Here is a 20,995-nt window from a genome sequence, read left to right as displayed (position 1 = left end):
TTCCTCCCACAATCCAAAGATGTGTAGGTCAGGTGAATTGGCCATGTTAAATTGCCCTTTGTGTGCATTAGTCAGTGTAGGGGAATTGGTCTGGGTGGGTTACTCTTTGGACGGTTGCTGTGGACTGGTTGGACCGAAAGGCCTGTTACTGTGGGGAATCTAATCATTACAGTTCTTCTCTGTAAGAAGTAGTAAATAAGAAATAAATTTACAAGTTCCAAATTACAGTGCTTCTTTAGCATGGGCCTGCTGTTGCTTCACGCTGGGCTTTCCCCACGATGGTTCGATCTTTCCTCCTCACTGAGCTCAATCACCCGATCCCCGTGCTGCCGTCTCACTGCTGCTCGCCAGCCACCTCACCACAGGCCACAGGGTCCTGCTCTGGTGCCGCTCCAGGCCAGAGTGTTTCATTTTCAACATTCAATTATTCAGTTTGAAAGAATGTGACCTTTGCACATGTTTTCAGTACCAGAGAGGTTGTTTGTGAGTAATTAAGACTTAACATGTTTTAAAATTCACTTGTAAAGAAATGAATGATCTCAATTTGTTTTGCGTTTAAAGTGTAATTGTCTCTCTCTGTGCACTGTTTCAGTACTAAATTTTCAGCAGGATATCAGTGTAGCACAGGGTTGGAGAGATATGCTTGTGTGGACCTGAGAGTTGCTGTCTGATTTAGATTAGATTCCCTACAGTGTGGAAACAGGCCCTTCGGCCCAACCAGTCCACACCGACCCTCCGAAGAGTAACCCACCCAGACCCATTTCCTCTGACTAATGCATCTAACACTATGGGCAATTTAGCATAGCCAATTCACCTAACCTGCACATCTTTGGACTGAGAGGAAACCGGAGCACCCGGAGGAAACCCACACAGACACAGGGAGAATGTGCAAACTCCACACAGACAGTCGCCCGAGGCTGGAATCGAACCTGGGACCCTGGTGCTGTGAGGCAGCAGTGCTAACCACTGAGACACTGTGCCACCACTGTCTAATACGGTGAGTGCTGGTAGCCCCACCACTAGTTTCACTGTTATTTTGCTATCACAAAATATGATTTCTTGTAAATGGCTGTAGCTATTACCTTTTGTTTATGTTGTGATTGCTTATAGTTATATCTGTATTTATTTAGCCTTTACTACAATAGGCTTCAATTGATAATTGCTATACATGGCTGTGTATTTATCTCTCTAAGTGAGTAAATCTTTGTTGTACTTTTTTCTTCTAGAAAACCAATTTTACTTCAGTTTCTGACCAGCTGGTTTACCAACTTGCTGCTCTAACAATGTGCATCTCTCTCTTCTTTGGGACAGCATAATCTGTTGCTTCACTGTGAGTAATACCATGGACATCTGCTAATCTTCCCATTTGATCTGTCCATTCTGCTAGTCTTTGTCCTGTCCATTGCTTTATCTAACTGTTTGTTTATTTCTGTTTGAGCATTTGTATAAATGTAAAATCAACTCAGTGACTGGTTGAGATATTGTCTTCGTATAACAGCAGCAAACCTGAAAAGAGTTATGTGCACAGGTTATTGAAAGCATAGCTTGCTCGAGAACAGAGGAAACAAAGCACTATTGTGTTAATTTCCGGTCAATGACATTAACACACAGTAACCTTAACCGTGATATTGCTAGATATTAATTGTCTTTTGAGGACCTATAAATCAGGAACAGCTCTGGATTGTGGTATGTGGACTGCGAATCGAAGAAGTCACTAAATGCTCTCTGCTAAGAAAATCTGTTTTGATTTCTGTCTCACCAGCTGGCTTGGATTCTGTTCACACACTGAAACATTGAGTACAGTCAGCAAGATAGTTTATCTAATTGAAGGAGAAAGGAGGAGCCAGGCAAATTATTTGGGTTGACAACCCTTTGTTAGAATCTTGCGTTTCCCGCTGAACTGAACACTTGGTTGCAAAGGTCGCGAGTTAACAATTGATATCACATACACAACAGTCCATGGTAAATATTGACAAAAGGAGTTTTATCTGAAGCCTTTGTAAGCATCCTGAGTATTCATTTCATGCATGGTCATGGCTGAGCCTACTCATGGATTACCGTAGTTTTTAATGTACACTTGAGCAAAATTTGACTAATACAATGCATAATTAGTTTTTTCCATTGCCAATCGGTGTGGGACTTTGCTAAATCCCTTCTCTCTATAAAATCAGTATCTTTTAAAATGAAATGTCAAGGTAATATAAAACATGAGCTATATTGAGAAGGTAATGGTGAGCTGACTTTGAATTACTGCAGTTCATATGATGAAGATTCTCCTATAGTGCTGCTGGGGAGGAGTTTCATAACTTTGATCCAGAGACCGTGAAGAGGATGCCAAATTGTATTTTACAAATTGTGGTGTGTGTGTGACGTACAGATTTGTGGTGTGCTTACCCATTTTCTACCATTTGTGTAAAGTGGTAGAGATTGCATGTCTTGTTGATATTGCTGAAGAAGCTTTGCATGTTACTGAAGTGAATCTTACTGATGCCATAAGCTGCAGACACTGTCCAGTGTTGGATGGATTACCGATCTTTCTGGTGCTGTTCTTTGTCCATCATCCTCATGCGTTACTACAGATCGGATACTATTTGTATCAATTTAAAAAAGATGCACAAAGGATTGTGCTCCCTCTGGGCTAGGCTGCCATACCAGGAATATAACCCAAAAGATATCTTTCTAATGTTTGCTTCTGTTGAATTTGAATTGAAATTAAGTATAATCATAATTGATAGATTGTATTCATCAGGTAAAGTTAGGATTGAGACACAGACAAAGACTATTCAGTCTAACCAGTCTGTGCTGATGTTTATGCTCCATTCTAGCCATTTTGATTTCAAGGAGCAAAGAAATCTCCTGTCAATTCTACTTCAGATGCTTATCTAGCTTCCTCTTAAATGCATCTTTAGTATTTGCTTCAACTGTATCTTGCACCTGATTCTCTTCTAGTTTGCAGCATAATTGAAATACTACTCTCCAGAATATTCTCAAGAGTCATAATTTAAAGCAATGGGCCTAGTGCAGGAAAGTAGGACTTTGTATCGGTCATATGTTTTGGGTGGTACAGACTTTTCTGTGCTGTATATTTCTATGACAGGAGTTGGCCTTGCAAGTGCTACACCTATCCAATGAATGAGTACATAAAATTTACTGAATTATTAACCTAGAACATTGTATACAATGAAAACTCTCCTTTTGTAAATGGCAGATTTGTGTGTGTTTTTTTTAAAAGGAGCAACATACTTGTACTAACAGTGTGTCTGTTGTGACACTGCCTCTGTGATCTGTATCTAGACAGCCTGCATGGTCAAATGGCAGGTCCTAGGAGACTAATGCAATTGGAAAAACCTGCTCTCCTGTTGAGCATTATGATTTTAAATGGAGGAGGTGGTTCCCAAATGGAATTGAAATCTGAACTAAAACCAATACACAGCAGGGTCTCAATTTATCTGGTGAATATTTAGATTTGAATTCAACTTGCCCCTAATATCTTACACATCCAGATGTATGTCCATCACTTCCTTTTCATTTTTATTAATTGTTTTGGGTGTTGAATGCTATTAATTTTTAAGAATTTTTTGATGGCCCTTTATAAAGGGGAAAACTTTGCAACATAATTCTGACTTTTTGCAAAGTCATAGTGATAAATTCAAAGCTTCCTATTTCTATCATGCTTTAAAGTTCAGGTTCCGTAACTCTGTAAACTGTTTTGATATCTAAGTATCATCCACTTTTCATATTTTCTGTTGAAGTTATTAACTAAGATGACTCAAATTGTACCAGTCCATTATACTTCACAATTGTACACTCCTTAACTGCAGTATGTACTAAATGTTCTATTATTTTGTAATGGTCACAGGAACACTAGCACAAACAAGGTGTTGCAGTTGATTGATATTTGGCCAATCTTGCTTGCCAAATTGTGTTGTTTTTAATTTCTCTTGCAAAATATTTGCACCTAACAATTTTTTTGTTTGTGATTGAAACTTCTTGCTTATCGCTATACTGGTTCAATAGAAAGTTTGCGTTATCCAAACAACATTCACAATTTGTCAATTGTGTTATAGCCAATTCACACTCGCCTATTGCACGTTACATCAGAACGACTTGTAGCAATCTGGGCAATATGCCTGTTAGGAGAGGGTCAGATGGGGCAGTGAATACTAAATCTGTACGAGATTGCCTTGTTCATGTTTGACTTATTACCCTGTAATTTCATTGGGTCCAGAATCAATGTTGAGAACTCTTGGAGCCTCTCCCTCCCAATTGTACTGTCTTAGACAGTACAGTGTCACTACCTCAGTTGGGTCTCCTGCTGGACGTACCTGAGGAAGGTGATGGTAGTGTCTGAGACATTGTCCTTCTGTCTGTCTGTCTGTCCGTCCATCCATCCATGAGCTCTGATTCGATGAGCAGAATTATGCCCAGCTGTTGCTTGACTCATCAGTGGACACCTTCCCTGACTTTGCCACAAATTCCCAGGTGTTGGTAAGGAGGAGGTTATAGAGTTGATTTATGAAGAAAGGACTGGATTGGTCAGGACTATATTTAGAAGAATAAGGGGAAATGTCAGAAACCTATAAATTTTGTGGTTAGAAGTAACTTAATTATATGATCTAGAGTTTGCTCATGAGTTTTTTTAACAACAAGAAAATCATGCTTTCAGTGGTGAATCATATTTTGGTCCCTTTTCTTTTTTTTAAAAAAAATTGTTATCTGTGGCTCAGTTGGTATTGTCTCAACCTTCGGGTCAAAAGGTTGAGGTTCAAGACTCCAGAAAACAGAACATAGAGATTTAGGCTAACACAAGTATTGAGGGAATGCTGCGTTATTGGAGGTGTCATCTTTAACATTGAGATGCTGGTATTAAAGGAATCTCATGATTCTGTGTCAAAGAAGAACAGGAGAACTGCCCCTGGTTTCTGGCTTGTTTTTGTTTTCCCACAACCACCATCAACAAAAGCAGACTATCTGATCATCTTCACGTTATTGTTTGTGGGATCTAGCTGCGTGTAAATTGGCTGCACGTTTCTTAGATAATGGCAATTGAGTCCATAAGATATAGGAACCGAAGCAGACTGTTTACCTCCTTTGAGTCTGCTCCTCTACTCACTGAGATGATGTGGAGGAGCTGGTGTTGGACTGGGGTGGACAAAGTTAAAAGTTACACAACAGGTTATAGTCCAACAGGTTTATTTGGAAGCACTAGCTTTCAGTGTGCTAATCCTTAATCAAGTGGTTGTGGAGTATAAGATCATAAAACACAGAATTTATAGCAAAAGATTACAGTGTCATACAGTGACATTATTGAACAATCCAGGTTTGTTCAATAATGTCAGTGTATGATACTGTAATGCTTTCAAATAAACCTGTTGGACTATAACCTGGTGTTGTGATTTTTAACAATGAGATGATGGCTGATCTGATTATACTGAGCTCCACTTTACTGTCTTTTCCCCATAACCTCTGATTCCTCTACTGATTAAAAATCTGTCTGTCTCAGCCTTGAATATACTTAATGATCCAGTCTCAACAATCCTCCTGTGGTGAAGAATTCCACAGATTCACTACTCTCAAAAGAAATTCTAACTCCCCTCGGTCCAAAATCAATGACCCTTCCTCTGTGATTACATCTTTTGATTCTAGACTCCTTCACAAGTGGGAACAGCCAGTCAGCATCTCCTGTCAAGTTCTGAAAGAATCTTGGTATGTTTCAGTAAAATTGCACCTCCATTACTCCAATGAGTACTGCGAAACTCTGGATTACTCCCAATTCCAGTATATCTTTATTTAGTCAGAAATCACATGACACCATGTGAAGTAACCTGATGAAGGAGTAGTGTTACGAAAGCTTGTGATTTCAAATAAACCTGATGGACAACAACTTGGTGTCGTGTGACTTCTGACTTTGTCTACTCTAGTCCAACACTGGCACCTCCATGTCATATCTTTCCTTAGATAAGGGGCCCAAAACTGTTCACAGTATTCTAGCTGTGATTTAACCAGTGCTTCATATCGATGTACAAGACTTTCCTATTTTGGTACTTCATTCTGTTTGTCTACTGAAATTGTATGCCATCTTTTCATGGTTTATGCACCAGGACTGCTAAATCCTACTCTGCTATAGCTTTCTGCACTCTTCTTCCATTTATATAATATTCAGCTCTTCAGTTTCTCCTGCCAAAGTACGTAAAATTTTCCCACATGATATTCCATCTGGCAACTTTTTGCCCACTTGCTTAAACAGTCTAGATCATTCTGCAGACTATCTGTCATCCTCACCACTTGCTCCCCACTTATTTGACATCTGCAAACTGTGGTCTATTCACTTTCCTCCTCCAAGTCACTAATAGATATTGTAAATAACCTCATGCTGATCCCCGTCCACTGATTACAGATTGCCATCCTAAAAATGACCCCTTATTCCAGCTCTATCTCCTATTAGTTAGCCAATCCTCTCTTCGTGCTAATGTACTTCCTCGAACACCATGGGCTTATACCTTGTTAAGTAGCCTAAATAATGTTATCTTATCAAATGCTTTCTGAAAATCCAAATAAAAGGGGAAGCAGTGGATGAAATTTATCTACCTTTATAACCTCCTGAGTGAATTTTCATAAATTTGTGAGGTATGATTTCCCCTTCATGAAGCCATGATGACTTTGCTTAATCATATTATGTATTTCATTTATATAGAATGTAATATTTTTCCCAATAACAGATGTCCATAGTTACCCTTTTTTTTTTTTGCCTCCTCCCCATTTTGAATAAAGGTGTTACATTGGCAGTTTTCCAATTCTCCACACTTTTTTTTTCCAGAATATAGGAAGATTACAACCAGTACATATGTCGCTGCTACTTTTGATACCCTCGGGTATATGCCATCTGGTCCAAGGGACCTATTGGTCTTCAGCTCCATTCGTTTCCCTTGTATCCTTTCTCCGGTGATCGTTATTGTATTTACTTCCTCTTCCCACATGCAACCCGCCCCCCCCCCCCCCCCCCGCCCCCCATGTCCCATGATTATTGAATGTATTTGGAATTCCATTATATATTACACTGCTAAAATCGATTATTCCACTCTTCTGCCATTTCTGGGTTCACCATTATTATTTCCCCAGCTGCCACCTCTAAACGGCCTCTCTATTCCCTTTTACATATGTAAAAAAGCTCTTGTTGTCAGTCTTGATGTTACTTCCAAGTTTACGTCAAAGTTTATTTTCCCTACCTTTCTTTCTTTATTTATCTGCGGTCATTTTTTTGGTTATTAACACATTCCCAACTGCCTTGTTTACCACAAATCATTTTCCACATTGAATTTTCTTTTCAATTTGATGCTATCCTTATCTTCACCTGTTAACCATTGTTGGCTTATTCCTTTCTAGAATGCTTCGTTGTTAATCGGATATATATTTGTGAGCTATGGACTGCTTCTTCAATATTGGCCACTGTCCCTCAACTGTCGTTGCTGCTAAACATATTTTCCAGTCTGCTCCAGCTAGCGCTATCCTCATCTCTTTGTAATTACCCTTATATATCTTACTCCAACCTGAGATTCCACCCCAAATTGAATGCTAAAATTCTGCCATATTATAGCTACTGTTTTCTTGGGAATCTTTAATCATTTATTAAACCTGTCTCATTACACATTGCCAGATCCAAATTAGCCTAGTCAGATCCATAAAACATTGTTCAAAGAAACTGTTCGGAGAAACTATTCTGAATACACTTCATGAATTTCATTTCTGGTGGCTACCTCTGTAAATGTGACTTTCATAATCCACATTGATGGTTAAAGTCACATTGATGGTTAATATCCTGCATTTCTTAAATGTCATTGTTATCTTCTAATTTATTCTGTATAGTACACTTCAACAAAGTACTTGGTTGTCTGAAAATGCTGCCTTGATTGTCTTTCATTTGTCATCCAGGTAACTAAATCTTTTCAATTGCTCACTGTCTCGCTTACTCTCTCGCTTTCTTTCTCTCACGCATTCTCCCTCTCTGACTGTGATGATTTGAAATCTTTGTTAACTGCTTCAGAACATCTGTGCTTTCTGTAAATAGCTCTGTAACATGGCATCACAAATTGAAGGACCTGCCATTTAGCACCTCTCGAATTCACTTTAACCACTGCGTTACTTCCATAGGAAATGATGGAAGATTTATGCAGGGCATTTGACACAGCTTGTATTTAATACCATAAATTTTGAAGGTCAAAGATGAGTGCATTTAGTTAAGCTATTGTTGGAGCATTGTGTCTTCACTTTTGGCAATCTGCAAATTGGCTGCAAATTTTAAGTGCATAAGCGTTCATGTCAGGGAGGGCTACTTTTCTTGTGGCACAGCATTGTCAAGCTTCAGCTTTTCTGGCCGAGACACACTTCCCTCACAAAGATAGTTGCACTTTAAACTAGAAATTACTGTAGTCATCAAAATTAAAAGAACTTTAATTATAAATAAAAACAAATGTGCAGCTGGTAATCATATTTATCTTAATTTCTCTCAGTATTGAATAATTTATTTAACAGCTACAGCTTTTACTCCCAGAACTCATTTCCAGATTGTCCTCTAGTATTGGCATCTTTTTGTATGGAGATTATCCTGCATTAGTCTGCTTATTAAACCTCCCTGACAAAAGATCACTTTAATTTCGTGCCAGATTTCTGCATGATTTGCTGGCAGTTTTTATCATTTACCTCAAAGGCAATCTGTTAACTTAGAATTATATATTTTAGCTATGTTCAATAGATTTAATATGTTAGCATTCAGAGACTTGTTAATGTACTGTGACCCATCTCCTATCCTGCAATGGCACTGCAGACAGACTTTGCGAGATGTGGGAATCTGCTCCTCACCCACACACCGTTGTCAGTGTATTACAAAGGCACTTATTGCACATTGTTCATTTTGTATTTTGTACCACACACTCACTGCATCTGGATCCATCGCTCTGTGCCTATAAACTTGATGTGATGCCAATTTATCACCTGATTTCAGTGTGAACATATTTAGAAGCAAAGTGAATCTAAAAATAAATGGCATCTGGTGCAGTGCAGCAGCCTTGATGAATGTAAGTTGTATAGCTACATCCCCACATTGATAGTTAGGCACTCCTTATCATTTGATTTTAAGTTTTTTTTTAGAAAAACATTTAGCTATTTACTTGATGGTTTGATGGTTTATAAACAAGAACATGCATTTCATTTTATTGCAATGCAAGACTGCCTAAGGCAACGAATTATCCGAAATTACAAAAGTGCTTCATTAAAAATTTGAGACAGCTGATAGTGATGAAAAGTGCTACATAAATGCAAGTCTTTTTTTCTTACTAAATGCAAATTGAAATGCAGGGTACTTATGATAATGAGTAAAGCAGCATTCAGTTTGATAGGGCACTTATCTTTTGCAGTTTCAATCTCTGTTCTTCAGGGTGCTGTTATTGGGAAACTCATGCACCTTCTCGATCCAAGTGCAACAGAGAATTGCGTATGTCTCATTTAAATCCCAGATGATTTTAGCTTTGTCTCTGTGAGGTAATTAGGAGGAAATGAGCTCTTAATATAACGCTAAATAAAGAAACTTTTTGAATTGAAGAAGGGGAATTGAAACTTAAAACAAAAGGAAAAACTGCTCTTAATGGAGCACAACCTGTCATTAAGAAGCAGAGGGGAGATGAACAGAAACCATTTTAATGAAGAAAGTTTTATGATCTGATATACACGCAGGAGCAATCACTCCTGTATAAAGGGAATTGGAAAACCGCTCAAAAGGCTATGGGAATAAGGGCTTACACAAGTACAATGAGCTAACTGACATCCTTCCATGCTGTGTCATCCTTTGATTAATGTTCTGACTAACCACAAACCAGAAGTCTCTTGAATCATTATCAGAAGAAAAGCATAAACAGAAGTAACTCAGGGCTGACGACAATCGAGCTTGTTTTTTGGATTTTTATGCACATGCTTCTCTTCCTTGGCCTCAAGAGCTCAAGCACCCTTTTGTGTGTGTACACTAAATTTTCTGAAAGACTAGCACGATTCACTCAGCTGTTGATAGATCCAGGGTTTATCATTAACCGGAAACTGAATTGGACCTGTGATATAAATAGTGTGGTTATAGAGCTAGCTAAGGCTGGGAATTCGGTACTCCTGTCTATTATCTACACGACACACGTCAGATTGTGATAGACCAGCACTCCAACTGAAAATTCAGGATGAAGTAATCTGCTTGATTGCTACCCCATCAACCAGCTTCAACATCCCTCACTTCCCTACTCCACACTGTATACGCATTGCAGCCAGTCTCCAAGATGCACTGTGATAACTTACTAAAGGTCCTTTGACAGCACTTTCCAAACTCGCAACTTCTGATACTACATAGGAGGACCTGGGAACACTATCTGCAAATTTCATACCAAATCTCTCACCACCCTAACCTGTGCCCACATGCCAAGGACAGCAAGAAAGCTGCTTACTAATTCCATCCTTCTCCAAAACCAGTCAGGATAAGCAATAAATGGTATGCCAGCCAGTGCCTAAATCCCATGAATAAGTTGAAGACAGCGATTTCTGAATTTAACTGTACATCTGCAGACACCAGATGCTCGCTAGTTTATTGACCATAAATTGTGGTGTATTATGTTATACATTTAGAGTAAATGGATCATCCAAAGTCGTCTTCGTGCAGTTTTAAAAAAAAAAGCAAATTTTCATAACAATGATGGGAAGAAAGTTTGTCATTTCCAATTCAAGCATACAATTGAAGTAGAAAAAGCTCCCAGTGTTTTCTTGTCTCGATTTTGCCCTTTCACCCATAATTGATGCATGCCCTTCAACACGGTCTCCAGTATTGTTATTGCTAAACTAAAGTATGTGGTCACAACAGTTCTTTCAAAAGTGAGAAAAGTAAAGATTTCTCTGCTATTTTACGTAAAAGTGCCTCATGTCAGAGATGACTGCAAACTTTTTAACACCAACATGCACAGAGTAATTTATTAAATAACTTTTTTCTCAAGGTGTAGACATTGCAGGTAATACAGGCATGTACAGATAGCTTCATGTCCAAGTTTTGATGCCACGGAGGAGTTTGCTAAGCCTCCTTTGTAGAGGGTCTGAGTTAGCCAAGTTGGTGTGGGGCTTGGGTCACATGCATGCCTTCAAATGGATAAGGACAGTAGATTTCTTTCCCATAAGACATTTGTGAACCAGTTGGATTTTTACAAAAAAACAGTCCTTGAATTACTGTTCATCATTTTCTGATTTACTAATCCTGCAACCAGCACTGACCTACGAGGCATCGACAACATTTTAAGACAGTCACAATTGAATTGGACTTTTGATTAAAAGCAAGATACTATGTATGCTGGGAATCTGCAATACAAATAGAAATGCTAGAGGAGCTAAGCAGGTCTGGCAGCATCTGTGAAGAGAGAAACAGTCAACATTTTGAGACTTTTCAGGACTAACTTCAGTGTAATGCAAAAGGAAGTAAGCATAATCAGAGGTTCTGTCTTTTTGTTGAAGATGTTAAGACCAGGCTATCTGTGTGTTTGTTAGACTTCAGTCCTCATTGCCTGGTCTCCCAGGTTCTATCATCTATAAAGTTGGGCTTCTCCAAAACTCTGCCTATGCCTTAGATGAACTAGGCATGTTAGGACTCTTCACCCCTAATGTATTCTGGAACCGATATTGATTCCAATTCAAAAAAACATTCAGTTTTAAAATTCTGGTCTTTGTTCCAATCCTCAAAGACACCTGTTCTTTTCCAGTGCAGACTGTGCAGCAAGCCCAATATTAATTGCTCTATTATTATAGACCATGTCTTCAGTTGCTCAGGCCATTGGCTTTGGAATTCCCTTTTCATTGCCTTTCTATCTCACTTGTCACCTAATATGTCCTTATGTGTCCAATTTTGTTTAGGTTTCCACCTTAAACCCTCCTTGGGAGAGTTTGATGTTAAAGCATTATACAAATACAAGTCTTTTGATTTTAAAGATCAGCTGCCTTGTTAGAGTGGGCAGTTGGGGTCAACAATTCTTGATGTGTGACAAGAGGCTCCAACACATGACATCCCAAATTTATCCCAATAAAACACTTTTGACCAGCTTTAACACGTATGTAACCTGTCAAAGTACAAAGCCACTTCCTCTTTTCTGGGGAAAAAAAAACTGGAATGTTCTTCATGCTCAGTGATTTTCCTTTCACTAGATTTATCCCATTAGGAATCTTGTCCAGACCAGTAGGCTGTCCTGGATAATTGGAAAACCTGCAGAGATTTTCAGAGTCCAAGCCAAAGTTCCTTCCTTAATGAATATCACCAATCCAAGTTCTTGCCTAATGGGAGAAAAAAGAAACATTGATTTGCCAGGTCAAATTCCTTGCTGAAGTCAAACTTTAATCAAAAACCATAATTTTGACAAATTAACTAATACTTCAAATTATTGAAAGCTGTTATTGGAAAAACAAAGGGTTACTTCCTCATTAGAGATGTTCTCATTGGATATTTGAATTGTTCTGTCGATTTTTATGAATTGTTCTTTCTTTATATATGGCTAGTAACGTAAAGATTCACTTGCCTTTGTCAACAACTCAATGTTCCATTTGAAAATAGCCAGTGTTCTGAGAATTTGATAAAGTGACATTGGCCCATGTTTAAACCTAATAATAAAATTATTACGTGGGGCGACAAATCAATATGAATCTTAGTGCTGTCAGTGAGTAAGTGACTGGTGCATTTGTTTTTCTCAGTAATTTCTTTGTTCGATGGGGTTGGTATGTCAATGTTGTCTGACTCAAATATGTCATTTTGTATTATTTCTGCCAAACAAAAAAAGGAGTGCTTTGGCTGTGAAATACCAGTGCAGTCAAAGAAAAAAGGAAGTTGTACCTGTAGTACTTCCATGGCCTCTGTATGACCGAAAGTATTTTTAAAAATTTTATAGCCAGTGAAGAATTTTTGAAGTGCAGCGACTGGTGTAATTTAGGAAATGCAGCAGGAACTTAGATGGTGACTAGATTCCAGTAATGTTTTTCTCTCCAATGTGTAAAGACATTGATATAACATTGATAGGACTACACCATTGCGTTACACAATGTAATTTGCAGCAATGTGCATGGCTCACTGAAGTGCTAGCATTTGCTCTGTAGTTGGCGTGCTAATCTCTGAGTCAGAAGATCATTGATTTGAGTGCCAAACAGAGACTTAAGCATAGATCTAGCTGAACCTCCGGTACACTACTGAGGGTGTGCTGCACTGTCAGAGAAGCCATTTTTCAGAACAGACTTAAAAGAAGTCCTTATTTTAGTGCCTCAGGTCAACAAAACTACATTGCTTGATCCTCTTGTAAAAGTTGGACAGAGTTCTCCCTGATGTCATGTCCTGGCTGATGTTTATGTCTCAAACGATGCAACTAAAGCAAATTCTGATTTTCATCATTTCCTGGGAACAACATGAGCAAACATCAAATACACTTCTTCAGAAAATTTCCCAAAGTGCTTCACATCTAGAAATTGTGAAGTGTTTATATTCATTTCTCATATTGGCCACTTTTGGAAATGCCATACCTCTAAGCAGATTTTGTTTTGCTGTTCAGTTGTGATGTAGACTTTGTGATTTAGATATATTTTAATATCTTTTGTTGGAAGTTAGGTGTGTTTTGATCTTTGGTTACTAACTCAATAGGATTTCTGTGCCTGAAGTTAATTTTATAGCCATGTGACTTATTTCCAAACAGTTTTAGAGGCCTAGCTTTAGTACTTCGTTTTGTCAACCACTAATGGATTTTTATTTATCTTCGATTGTTTAGCAAGCCAGCAATGCAAATAATGGGGTCTCCTGGTTTGTTAAAGATTTCTGGAATGTGGCTTTCTCAGATTAAGGGCAACATCTTTGGCTTGGAGAGAGTGAGCATTTTTTAAAATGTAGTTTTTTATTTTGCGTTTTGAACAAATAACCTGATGAAGGAGCTTGTATCCAATGAGGTTCCAGAGAAGAGAAGGAAAGAATGAAACTATATTATCTTTTAGAGTGAGGAATTAGTGAGTCACAGAGCACAAGTGTTGGAATAAAACTCTGAAGAGGTTACTTAAAGATGAGTGTAACAGGCATGTAACAACTTCAGGAAGAAGCTAATCTGCAGTTTGTCTATAAGCAAGTTGTAAGTGATAATTATTGAGTTGGTAAAGACAGGATCGACTCTAGTGTGAGTTCTGTACAAGTGCTGGTTTTTGGGTGTTATGTAAAAGCTGTTTTGTTTCATTACTGTGTTTATAAAGTAGTGTTTTGGGATTATACTTATACAGTGTGTTTAAAATCCTTTGAATTAATATTATGATTTTGTTTTATTTTAATTTTATTTGTTTCATAAAACAGAAGTTTACTATTAAAGCAAAATCTGCAGTATTGCTACCACTGCACCACAAGATCCCTGAGGTTGCTAATAGAACTGTGTCATATATTGTCAGAATATTTTACACATTTGCTAATCATCGTGTTCAGATGTTAGTACACATTTCTGGAGATGAATCCGGACTTCCCTTGCTCAGAGGCAGGGATACTACCACTGCACCACAAGTGCCCTTCAAAAGAGATTTTTCTAATCCACACTGTTCAACATCATTATTATAAATTTCTCGAGCAAATGGGACTTGAACCCAAATCTTCTGGATAAGAGGTGAGGCCCCTTTTGGTTTGGAGATTTTCTAATCAATTTGTTCAGAGATGTTATCACACGACTCTGAAGCAGATGGGATTTGAACCAGGATCTTCTGGCTCCAAGGACCATGATATTATTGTGCCACAACAGCCATCCCCTTCTGGTTCAGACTATATTTCAGTCTGGTATAGGCAACAGCCCGAATCGACCTAATTGTGAGTACCTTTAATCAAACTGCTCATACCCATGACATTAGGACTTAAACCCAGATCTTTGATACCGGAAAGTAGGGACTACTTGCCACAAATGTACTCCCTTCAGATTCAGAGTGCACCCTCCAATGATATTCATCTTATCTCAATTAACTCCTGAAGCTCTCCTGCTCTTTCAATTTTTTTTTAAACAGGAGTTGTGTTTCTAACATTGCCACCAGTGACAACAACATTTGCAGTGAGTGTTGCTCACTGCATTCCATCAAGTACTAACTCAGGCTCCTCAAACACCTGCGCGTGCACTACTCTCCCTCCTAGTCCTCTTTCCCCTTTTTCCCCTCATAAATATATGAATTCATAATAATTCCATAATTACATTTACTAATACCCTATCTCTCTTCCCTTCCCCTCCCCTCCCAAAGAAGAAACTGGAGGCTTTTCTGTTCTCTACATGTGCTGTTTAGGTTTGAAACAATGGTAGATTTTCTGGTTCGGGGAAGTTGATTTGGATGGTCTGAGGTCTGTTGTCTCTTGAAGTGGAGGGTCTTTAATCACATAGGAGAAAGTGAGGACTGCAGATGCTGGAGATTAGAGTCGAAAGTGTGGTGCTGGAAAAGCACAGCAGGTCCAGCAGCATCTGAGGAGCAGGGGAAAAAGCCGTTCACCAGAAATTCCTGATAAGGTGCCTCATGGGAGGCTACTGAGTAAGGTGAGGGTCCATAGTGTTCAAGGTGAGCTACTGGCATGGATTGAGGATTGGCTGTCTGACAGAAGGCAGAGAATTGGGATAAAAGGGTCTTTTTCGGAATGGCAGTGGTGAAAAGTGGTGTCCTGCAGGGTTCAGTGTTGGGGCCGCAGATGTTCACTTTATAGATTAATGATCTGGATCAAGGGACTGGAGGCATTCTGGTGAAGTTTGCCAATGATACAAAGTTAGGTGGACAGGCAGGTAGAATGATTTTGGAGAGTGGTCCAGGAAATGGCTGCTGAAATTCAACGTGAGCAAATGCGAGGTCTTGCACTTTGGAAAAAAATGAATACAGGCATGGACTATTTTCTAAATGGTGAGAAAATTCATAAAGCTGAAATACAAAAGGATCTGGGAGTGCTAGTCCAGGATTCTATAAAGGTTAACTTGCAGGTTGAGTCAGTGATTAAGAAAGCAAATGTAATGTTGTCATTTATCTCAAGAGGGTTGGAATGTAAAAGCAGCGATGTGCTTCTGAAAATTTATAAATCACTAGTTAGGCCCCATTTAGAATACTGTGTCCAATTTTGGGTCCCACACCTCAGGAAGGACATAGTGGCACTGGAGCGTGTCCAGTGGAGATTCACATGGATGATCCCTGGAATGGTACGCCTAACATATGATGAACAGCTGAGGATCCTGGGATTGTATTCATTAGAGTTTAGAAGGTTGGGGGAGAAACTTACAAAATAATGCATGGCTTGGAAGGGGTGGACGCTGGGAAGTCGTTTCTGTTAGATGGGGAGACTAGGACCCGTGGGCACAGCCTTAGAATTAGAGGGGGTCAATTTAGAATGGAAATGAGGAGACATTTCTTCAGCCAGAGAAAGGTGGGCCCATGGAATTCATTGCCGCAGAGCACAGTGGAGGCCAGGATGTTAAATGTCTTCAAGGCAGAGATTGATAAATTCTTAATCTCGCAAGAAATTAAGGGCTACGGGAGAGTGCGAGTATGTGGAGGTGAATTGCCCATCAGCCATGATTAAATGGCGGAGTAGACTCGATGGGCTGAATGGCCTTACTTCCACTCCTATGTCTTATAGTCTTTAATCTCATGTGTTTCTGCGCAGGATTTTGGCGATGCGTGCCTGTTCTTTATAGTTACGCTTGTGCCTCTCTCCTATAACTGGTGACTTTTCTTTGCAGTATTTTTTGATCTTTGCATATGCATATGGCCTTCCTCTTATTGGTGTCTTCCTTGGAGTTGGATATATCTCATCTTAAACTTGCATCAGTGGAATTTGGTTCTCATTCCATCTGTAAAAGTACATTGAAGTAGGTGGAGTTATTACTTCCAATTAAATATTTTGAGATTTAAGTATTGCCTGTTATTGTTGGAGGGGTTCTTTAGAAGGTAGTGTGGTCAGAACTGACCTTGTCCCTTCCAAATTACCTCAAACTCTTATAGCAAATGTGAATCTAGAGTAAATTATTTACGGTACTGTGTGGCAATTTGTCTCAACACCGTTGCAGATGCTGCCACTGTTTGTCTTTCACTACACATCCTCTTCACTGCAGATGGCTCAGTTACTACCTCTTTCTTCATGCACTTCAACTTGAACTTTTCAACTTGGCATCTGGTCCTTTCAGATGCAATATTTCAGCCAAACCATTGCAGTCTGTGCTTCCCCTCTCATGTAGAGTATAAAATGAAATGTTTTCTTGTACCATACCTCACCATAGGAGATGCTGCTTTTAGTTAAGATTTCACCGTGAGCATGCAGAACCCAGTAAACTTTTTTCTACTGGTTTCTCCTTGAGCTTCTTGCTGTTTAACCTCTGTCTTTTGAGTCAGGTTAAGAATCTGTATTCAGGCGACAGAATTCTTTTGCTATGAAGTCCTTCAGGGTTTTAACTAGAACTAACAATGTTTTCTAGTATTTGGTGTACTGTACGTTGGAATGCATGCATTTAATGTTAAGTGTGGTGCTCCCACACCTTATGACTTAATTTCTGACAACTGTAGATCATGTTTTATCAATCCAGAGTCTCTTATCTATCTCTTTCTCCCTCACTCTCCCCCCCCCCCACACTCTCTCTCTCCCCCCCCCCCCACACTCTCTCTCCTCCCCCCCCCCCCACTCTCACGCACAATATAGTGACAGATGCTGTTCTGTATAATTGAAATTTCTGAGATGCCCAGTGCTGGAAGCATATGTCAAAATGTTTGTTTGGGTCATTGATTTCCTTGAAGAAAAACTTTCGGTTTATCTTCTCCTGGAGACTGATCGACTTATGTGTCTTTGTGCATATAGTTTTTCCGATTTTTTTTTTTTTCTGTCTGGCTCCAGTACGTTTTCTGACTGTGACTACCGTGCTCTAAATAAATATATTCTGTTTTAAAAGCTGAACACTGCCTGCATCTGTCTGGTTTCTCTTGTGTAATGTATTGGCAATTTGTATCTCGTTCTTCTGACCTGCTGCATTGACCAATCTAATGTGAGTTTTGTGGATTTCATGAAATGAATCCTTAGCTAGATCTCCTGTGCCAAGTTCTGTTCAGATGGATCTGATTTTGCTTCTAGAATTTTGCTTCACTCACCATCTGAAGGCTTCCTGTAGAGTTGGAACACATTTTGAATTACAACTATATCTGACAGACCTGTCAGTACTGCTGACCACAATCCAGTCTGCTATCAGTTCTGACTTTGTTTCTGTATTTACATTTCTCAAATAGCCTGTACACAACATTAATGAAATCATAAACGGATTTACCTGCAAGTGTTCTTTTGTTAAATCTTTCCCTTTCAAGAATTAGTGGTTGATATGATTGGTAAACATTTTATCCTCTTCACTTATTCCTTGACAAGCAATGACATCTTCTATCCTCCCAACTGCACACAGAAGTGTATTCACTTCTTTAGATTATGTCTTTGTATCCAGTGTAGAATCCATTCCGTACCTCAGAAATGGTCTTGCCTAGGATGTCCAACTTTGTGTTCTGTTTGGACCATCCCTGAAATGAAATTTCCCCGGCAATACTCTTTCTCTGATGCCACGGCTTTCTGATGTGTTTAGTTGTCTTTATATTTTTAGAGACTTTCCTACTGCAGTAACAGAAATTTTCCCATGTTTTGTGATTGCTAGGAGGGTTTTTCATGCTTCAAGCCACTCTGACTGCTGCTACATTCTCTTTCTTTCCCAAATGAAATGCTGTTAGACCAGGATTTATCAATTGCCCTTCTTTTGTCTCTGCTTTAAGTGGTTTATTTGGCAGCTTTCTCAGCTCACTACTCTAGGCTATATAAGTTTTTTTTTCCCCTGTGGCCCTCTTAGTTTCACTTTTCTAGCACTACCTTTTGTGGTAACCAAGTGCTCTGCCCGATCAAAGCTGCAACTTACTTTTAGAAGTATTGTCCTTTTTAACCTAAAGCTGGAATGACTGCATCAATAAAGATCTTCCTTTAATTGTACAGAGATTTTTGTCTTTGGTTTATGCAGTCCTTGACATCTGACCAGCTCCATTCAGGCTCAACTATCTCCACAGATCACCGCCTTGCATTGTAACTTGTATCTCTGCCTTGGACACCCCTTCTGATCTCTTATATCTTCAATCAGATCTGAAATGCTTTCTGTGCCCATTCTCTGGAGTATTAGTCTTTTTTGCTGTTGCCAAGATTCTTGTAGGGTCCACTCTCCAGCAGTCAGCAATCTGTTTCCCTGGAAGTCTTCCGAGTTGCTAATGTGTTTGTCTTTGTGTTGAAGCCCTGAGTTTTAATATCTCTTATTTAGCACCACTTAATAAGCCGTTCTGACCAGTATTATTTCTGTTATGGCAGCAGCCATCATTGGGACTACGTTGTGTTGTGGGTTCCTTCAAACCAGAAATTATCTAGTCCAGATTGAGGGCCTCTACCTCTTCAGCTCTGAATAGAGTCACATTGAGTGAACAATGAGGTTTATTACTTAGCTGCAATTATTCACCGGTTCAATGAAAATGATTTGTATTACTTAGAGATTGTTAGGAGCATAGCAGCTGCAAATCTGTCTCCTTCAAATTCCTTCTTTACTCTGACGAAGACCCTATACTGGAAAAGATTTGAGGGATTGAAAGGCCTTGTGATGGGATGGATGATGTCCAATACAAGTATAAGGTGTCTCCAATTTTTCTCTCCTGGGACCTTTTCTGCACAAGATTCTCGTTGGCCTTCTGATGTAAATGGGTCTGGAAGGGTCAAAACTGAGAAGTGCCATTAGCACCCTACTACTGTAATGTCACGTGGAAACATTGAAACTCTGAGTGGGACCTAACATCCAGGGTCTCCTCATAGGTTGGACGCTGTTACAGAGACTAGCGACATAACTTGCAGTAAACTGCAGTAGCTCTTTCAATCGCTCAAGGAAGTGGCCTATCCTTCTCAAACTAGACCAAGCAAGGTTCCTGCTGACCGCCAATGTACACCACAATGAGGTGGGGGGATATTGTCTGTGCAGTAGATTAGTGTTTAACTTTACGTACCACATCCCCACACCATCCTGTTTAAAAACAGCATCAACTGGCTGCGAGAATCCAAGGAAGAAAGAGCCTTGCCACTCCTATGCATGAGGGAGCTTGTGTGGACAAGACAGGTCCTGGTGGGGCCCAGAGGAAAGGCTTTCTTACTACTTGAAATTTCCTGCTGGTTATGGAGGTGGTTTGCCTGCAGACCCTTGTAATTTGAGTTTCACCGTGACTCGACATGGAGTTTTGATCAGTGACTTCAGTTCTAGGGTGGACTCTGCTGAGCTGGGTACTGTGCATCATTTTATTTCCCCTCCTTTTTGCTTGTGTTGATCACTCATCCCTCACCACTCCCTGCTTTTTTGAATTATTAATTGTCTTCCCCTTTCAGAAGTTGGGCTTAATCACTGATTGAACTTTGCCCAGTCTTGTGCTTCATTGGCCAGCCTTAAATAGTTCCTGCCTTTGTACACGCAAACTTGCATTCATATTGTGCCTTCAGAAATAGTGAAATATCTGAAGGCTGTTTGCATGAGTGGCTATCGAATTTCAAAAATGAGTTACGTAAGGAGATATTGGGACCAGTTACCAAAAGCTTGGTCATCAGGGTGGGTTTTAAGGAGCATTTTAAAGGAATGAGTGTTGGCGAGTCTTAGTGAGGGAAGTTGGGACTTGGCAGCTGAAAGCTTTTGTCTACATAACAATTCATGTTTTAATTGAATACAGTTGCTCTCCTTGAGTTGCATTGTTCATTGCTAATTGCCAGTAGATTAGTTCTATTTAATTTACAATGTCCATCCGAACATCTGAGAGCAGCTGAAAGGAATAATAATTCTCAGATTATGGAAATGCACAATGTCGTCTGACATGAATTCCAGTCATTTCTCACTTTTTGTTTAAATCTGAAGGACTGTATGGGTTTTTTTATGATAGCAATTGA

The 20,995-nt window shown here is 39.3% G+C and overlaps 1 protein-coding gene across 6 annotated transcripts in view; it reads left to right on the top strand.

Moving 5' to 3' along the window:
• LOC122549211 (myelin basic protein) overlaps nucleotides 1-20,995 on the top strand; it is a 191,171-nt gene that overhangs the window by 13,929 nt on the left and 156,247 nt on the right. For 2 of the 6 annotated variants that reach the window (XM_043688631.2, XM_087986229.1), the window contains one exon: nucleotides 1,227-1,330. The exons of the other annotated variants lie outside the window; for them this stretch is intronic. The gene's annotated coding sequence lies outside the window, so the exon portion shown is untranslated. The remainder of the gene's footprint in view (nucleotides 1-1,226; nucleotides 1,331-20,995) is intronic. 6 annotated transcript variants of the gene reach the window in all.

This window comes from Chiloscyllium plagiosum, unplaced genomic scaffold, assembly GCF_037043375.1.
Source record: "Chiloscyllium plagiosum isolate Xiang-an unplaced genomic scaffold, Cpla_swu_hap1 HiC_scaffold_4, whole genome shotgun sequence".
In the NCBI taxonomy this organism is placed as follows: domain Eukaryota; kingdom Metazoa; phylum Chordata; class Chondrichthyes; order Orectolobiformes; family Hemiscylliidae; genus Chiloscyllium; species Chiloscyllium plagiosum.
This window is presented reverse-complemented; position numbering and strand designations above follow the sequence as displayed.